The sequence below is a fragment of the Phytophthora infestans genome, genomic scaffold (genome assembly GCF_000142945.1).
Source record: "Phytophthora infestans T30-4 supercont1.14 genomic scaffold, whole genome shotgun sequence".
NCBI lineage: Eukaryota > Oomycota > Peronosporomycetes > Peronosporales > Peronosporaceae > Phytophthora > Phytophthora infestans.
This window is the reverse complement of record NW_003303745.1, coordinates 1,517,971-1,523,970: the sequence shown is the minus strand read 5'-3', so window position 1 is coordinate 1,523,970 and position 6,000 is coordinate 1,517,971.

Here is a 6,000-nt window from a genome sequence, read left to right as displayed (position 1 = left end):
TTGACTTACTGTGATATCTAGCTTCCTCGCGACCAAATTGATTGATCTTGGCTCCGTTAAAAGTAATACCGACTTCCTTGGCCTGTTTTCGTGCTAATAATTCTTCGTGCTCGTCGAAAACGGTATACCAGATAGTCGGAGAATGTAGCTGTGAACTTGTCGGCCAATAAACAAATATTCCGAGCGCCTCAACATGAAGAAGTAGCCTACAAGAAGACCACCCCATAGTAGTTGATGTCTGGGCTGTCTAAGGTCTAGATCTTCGAAGGTGAGACGAAACAGACGAGTTGATAGTGGTTGCTGTTTCACGACACGATTGGTGAAGCGCCAAATCCCCCGAAGCAAGATCGTGTGACTAGAACTCACACCTGGGTCAAATCCCGCAGTGTCGCGATGAAACAGCGCACCGCACATAATTTAGAGCAGATTATTGAGTAAGTATTTCCTTTTTGTGCTTGATTCATCCCTAACTGCCACAGGTAGACTGCGAAAGCGCCCAGTTGCTCTGGATTCTTGTCAACCGAGTCCTTACTCAACCACGGATTGACCTGCATCATAGTGCACCAAGCTGTCCATTGGGGGCACGCTCTCGTGTAATGGTTCCGGGAGGACTGGGCAAGTGCCCCAATGCGGAGTAACGCTCCCAAAGAAGCAAGAGATCACTTGAGTCTGGAGAGATCTGAACCTGCTTTCAACCATACGACATGTTAGAAACCGTTTTCGCTAATAATGGCGACTGCCACACTCTGCTGCCTGCGTCCGCCATTTCGTTCTCCACTCCAGCAACATGTTTCGCTGTTGAGTAAAACCCATGTTCGACCTCACATAAGCTTTGTGCACGGAGTAGTAATTGGGCAAAGGGGTTACGGCTTGTCCTGCGATTGTTCCAAGCCACGGCCGCTGTGTTATTAATCATTAACCGAGCATGAGAGTCGCTGTCTTTACGCGCACCGCTCCAGACATGACCCCATGCTATTAAAGCAAAAACAACACATTTATAAGCTCACGAACGTTGATCCCAAACTCCCCATCACCGGATCTGTGGAAGTTGGCGATGAGTTGGAGCTCCAGCTCAATTCGTCTAATCGCGTCAAAGTATGATGGTGCTTATCATTATCGTTTTCGTCTCAATATCCTTTTGGATATCGCCCTGAGGCTGCCACGATAAGCTTGCAACGCCCTCCGCTAAATAAGGCCTCTCTAATATATTTCGTGGTCACGTCACCGTTATTCTCAACGGCACCATCTGAAGACGCTCCGAGTTGTACGTCCAACAGTATCAAATAAGGCCACTCAGAAACGCTCGATAGCAGCTAACGATAGCAACTGCAAGTGGAGATAGCCTATTCTGATTCATGAGGTTTTGAGGTTTTACCACCTAAGTTTTAGAAAAACCTCAAATGCCTCGAAATGCCAAATTGGTGGATGACTTGTTTTTCACGAAGTAGCTATTGTCAATTGAGCTGCTAAAATCAGGCAGATTATTTTAAATAACTATTTTGAGCGAAATCACGTTTTTTAAATCGAAGACGGCCTAAATTCGTTGAGCCTTCGGGAGGATGGATCGTGCGATTTTAGACACACGCCTGCAAAATTAAGGTATTGTGCGTTCTACTCCAAATTTCCGCGCGCTGTTCTTTTTTTGAACGTGCACGCAGTAGCACGTATGTGTTATTGACTTGCTTTTAGTTTGAGGTCACTTAAGTACGATACGCGACCTCTTAAGTACGATCGGGGCCGTTTCAAAACCCGACAGGAAATTTGTAAGCGAGTCACTCATTGAATACAGCCAGAACGGAAAATTTGGTCGGAACTCACAAAACATGAACATATATACGATGCATGACCATTTGGACCTCACGACGAAATAGGGTGAGCGGTGTACTGTATTTTATTCAATTGTGTAACGGGGTACGTAGCCCTAAGTATACCCTTACTTACATGAAGTGTAACACTCCACACATCGGGATATCTGGTACATGGTACCTGGGTCGTCCGAGGCCAACCATTGGCTGATTGCATTGCTTTTCTATAGGTGACTTATAGTTTGTATATTTAACTCAAGCTTAGCCTACCCATAAATACATTCAGCTTACAACTTACCTTAAATTTGGTCACTTCGCTCCCTTAGGCAAAAGGGACCTGTAAACCCGTTCAATGAGAGTTTGTATACTCTCGGAAGCCAACTTCCTCTAGCGCAAGGTGCTGTGTGACCCCGTCACACTTGATAGAGCTTGTAGTCAATTCACGCCAACGCAGGTAGACTACGTAAATCTCTCTGAAACTCGTCACCATGGATAGGAACGACTTCCCCCATCTGAACGACTCACAGTTCGAGTCGGTTCGGAAGATGACTGGCATCTTCGGGATGGAGGCCCTGCAGAGGCTGGTGGCGTCAACGCCGGCCGAGCAACTCGAGCGTGTCAATGCGTTTGACGCTTACGAGCAGGGGCTCATCGCACATGTGCGGGAAAACCTGCAGTCTCCGGTGGCGGAAACAAGTCCGTCACACCCGAAGTCAATACGGCTCAAAGTGAAGCCGTATGAAGGGAAGGAAGGTGAGAACCTTCACTTCTGGGCTCTAGAAGTAGAGCTCGCGATGGACGTGGCTCCGATCTCGACCGAGCATCTCCGCGTTGCTTTTGCGCTCTTCAACCTTTAGCGGTAGTGCTAAGAGTTATGTGTACACGCGGGAGGCGACATCGCCTGGGTGTTCTACATCCTGGGCTCAGCTGTGCGATCAGCTCCGAGCTGCGTTCCTCCCGGCGAACTACGAGTACCGGCAGCGTTTGCGCTTCCTCTCATGCAAGCAAGGAAGGCGCGAGCTGTATGAGTACGTCCAAGAGATACGGGAGCTCACGGCGTTCCTAGTGGGAAACCCACTCAACGAACACGTCAAGATGACTGTCTTCATGGACGGCCTTCGAGTGGACCCGGCGCGCACTCAGCTGTACCGGGTGCAGTCAAACACCCTCGAAGAGGCATTCAAGTGGCTCTTCAAGAAAAGTACAGCCATCGCCAGGCTCGCACGCTGGCCTCAGCATCTTTTTGTTTAGGGGGGGGGATTCTCTGTCAAATCCCGGTCGAGCAAATCCCACTGGGGAAGAACTAAGTCTGCGTTAAGGGGCCAGACTACGAGTTGGCCCACATTACACGGGTGACAACGGATCTATATGATCGGATACGCATGGCGTATCGGGACGATGAGGCTGTCGCGCCTATCGTCAGGTTCCTCACGGCAGGAACGAGCGCGAAGTCCGACTGGCTTTCGTCGCGACAGCGCTCCCGGCCCCACCGATATGAGTTGAAGGATGGCCTCCTCTATTACCGGGTAGAGCTTAACGAACCTCCACGGGTGGACGTGCCCAACGACGAGGATCTGAAGTTCGACATCCTCGCGGAGGCGCACGACGCGTCCTCTAGCGGCTACGCGGTCGCGGTCACGAGAAGACCTTCCTGTCAGTCTCTCAGGCCTTCTGGTGGACCCACATGTAATAGTGGGTCGCACAGTAAGCGAAGACATTTGAAACATTTCAGCGGGTTAAACCCGCATGGCACCCTTCGGGTCCACTACAAAGCCTGCCCGTTCCGGCTGACTGCTGGAAGTCGATGACTCTTGAAATTCATCTTTGGGCTTCTCGCCGATAGCCACGGCAACACCGGAATTTTGATGTCCGTAAGTCGGCTGAGCAAGATGGTACATCTTGCTCCTGTACCCGTTACCGTCACAGGCGAGCAAACCGCCAGGTTGCTCGTCGATGGCGTATTTCACTATCACGGGCTTCCGGAGACGACTCTATCGGACCGAGACCCGCAGTTCACGGCCGCGTTTTTGGAAACGATGTTTCTTTCCTGGGAACTCGTCTGCTGATGTCCACTACGGACCATCCACAGACAGAAGGCCAGAAGGAGCGCGTCAATAGAGCGCTCAAGGACACTATGCACAGTGTGTGCGCAGAAGCCCCACGTACGTGGTCGACGCAGCTTCCAGCTGTTGTGTTTGCGCTCTAACAACGCGGTGCACGCGTCCACAGGGTTCACGCTGCTATACTTGAATAGCTTCCGTCACCCCAGCGGGCCTCTCACACTTCGAGGAAACACTGCATCCTCTATGCTAAGTGGAGGAGAGGCTCGGAAAGCTCTTATCTCCCAGGTCTTAGATGTGAAGCCGATTTCGCTGCGGAAACAAGTGGGATCCTTTCTGGATACCAAGCTGAGCTTGATCAACAGGGTCCACGATGCCATGGCAGCGGCCCAAGGCAGACAAAACGAGTACTCTGACAAACATGATCGAGGAAACTTAAATGTGGTCAAGGTGGGTGAATAAGTGTTATTAGACACGAGAAACCTACCATGAGAAACCGTAAACTCTCTCGGCAGCAACAAGCTGAAGCACCGCTTCATTGGACCATTCCCAGCCTGGCGAGGCATGGTGCGTCATACACTATCGACCTGCCTAAGTCAATGACAGCGCACCCGACGTTCTACGTTGGACGTCTTGCGGTACTATGATCCACAGGGGGTTGCTGACTTGCAGATCCACTTTGGACCAACTCCTCGAAGCGAGGGCCGGCCACAGACGTCGCCGAGGGCGTCGGAGCTGGCACCCAAGCCTTGGGCTGAACAGCAAGGCTACGGTCAAGACCGTACGACGGAGAAGCACCGTACGAACGGACCCTAGAGCCATACGCCGAGTGCGTCGGGTACGCACCATATGTGTACGGCTGGAAGTGCGCCGAATGCGGCTCTGGACGTGGCAGCAGAGCCTCGATACGTCGGATCATGCGGAAAACCTCGTCAAGATTGGACGAAGAGGCCCGCCGGTACACCCTCAGATGCAGGCCCGAGACCTCCCGCTTCAACAGGTCGAGGCGACCCGCAAGACGAGCGAGCTTGCCCTGATTCCCGGCCTGGGCGGCAGCATCCCTGCCAGTCCCAAGGCCAAGTGCAATCTCTAGCACGAGGACGCGTTGACGAAGGCGGTCAACCTCAGGGCCCTGCGTCGGACCCGCAGGAGAAGCACTGGAACGAGAGTAGCGTTCCGAAGGCGCCGAGTACTCGTACTCGTACGAGGGCACCCTCGCCCCTGCTTGTCCGGAACGGAGAAGTCCACTACCACGAGGAGCGGATTCTCCAGGAGCAACGGCGTCGCGGTAAGCGACAGCTCCTCGTGAAGTGGAGGGGTTATGCCCACTCCGAGAACTCGTGGGAGCCGATTGAACGGCTCCTGATTGACTGCCCGAAGGCTGTCGCAATCTGGGAACAGAAGCGGCTGCAGCTTCATAAGTAGTCCGGGGCTTCTTGCCTGAACGGGGTTCGGACGTTGACGACACTCCTTACCGCGCTCATCGTGATCGCTAGAAGCCGCGCGCTTCAGAATGTCCCTTCGCAGCATGCGCTTGCTGACCAAGTGGACGAACCGGACACGAAGATCACACTGGTCCAGGATGCGGGGCAGCAGCTGATCTTCATGGCGTTCCCGCAACTCCGAGAGTGAGTACTTGAGAGACTCAACCCAGGCCCAGAACATGCTCTCACACGAATTCCAGTTTGGATAGTTCTCGCGTAGAAGCCAGGGATAGCCCCAGCGAGTGTAGAGACCACCCCGGCTCTCAGGCTTCTTACGACAGCTCGTAAAGCTCTTAAGAGGGATTCGGTGCGGCGCGAGAAGCACGCACCACGCCACCTCCAAGTTGTCGACAAACAACTGATCTCTCTGGACCAGGGTACGTTCGTAAACGCCCTTAGAGGTGTGGCTACCAACAAGACCACGAGGAGCGACGAGAATCACCAGGAAGAGGTCAGCCCCAGAGTCTTCCTCGGGATGCCAATAACGTTTGGAGTTGATGGAAGCTCCCTGGCTGACGGGTACCACCACCGGACCCCCACACGTGGGCTGAGCAGCTTTGAAGGCCTCCTGCTGCTGGTCGAGGTCATGAGTGACCTCTCGGGGCTAATGCATATTTCCCTTCTCCTCCTCTTCCTCTTCATACGAGGAAC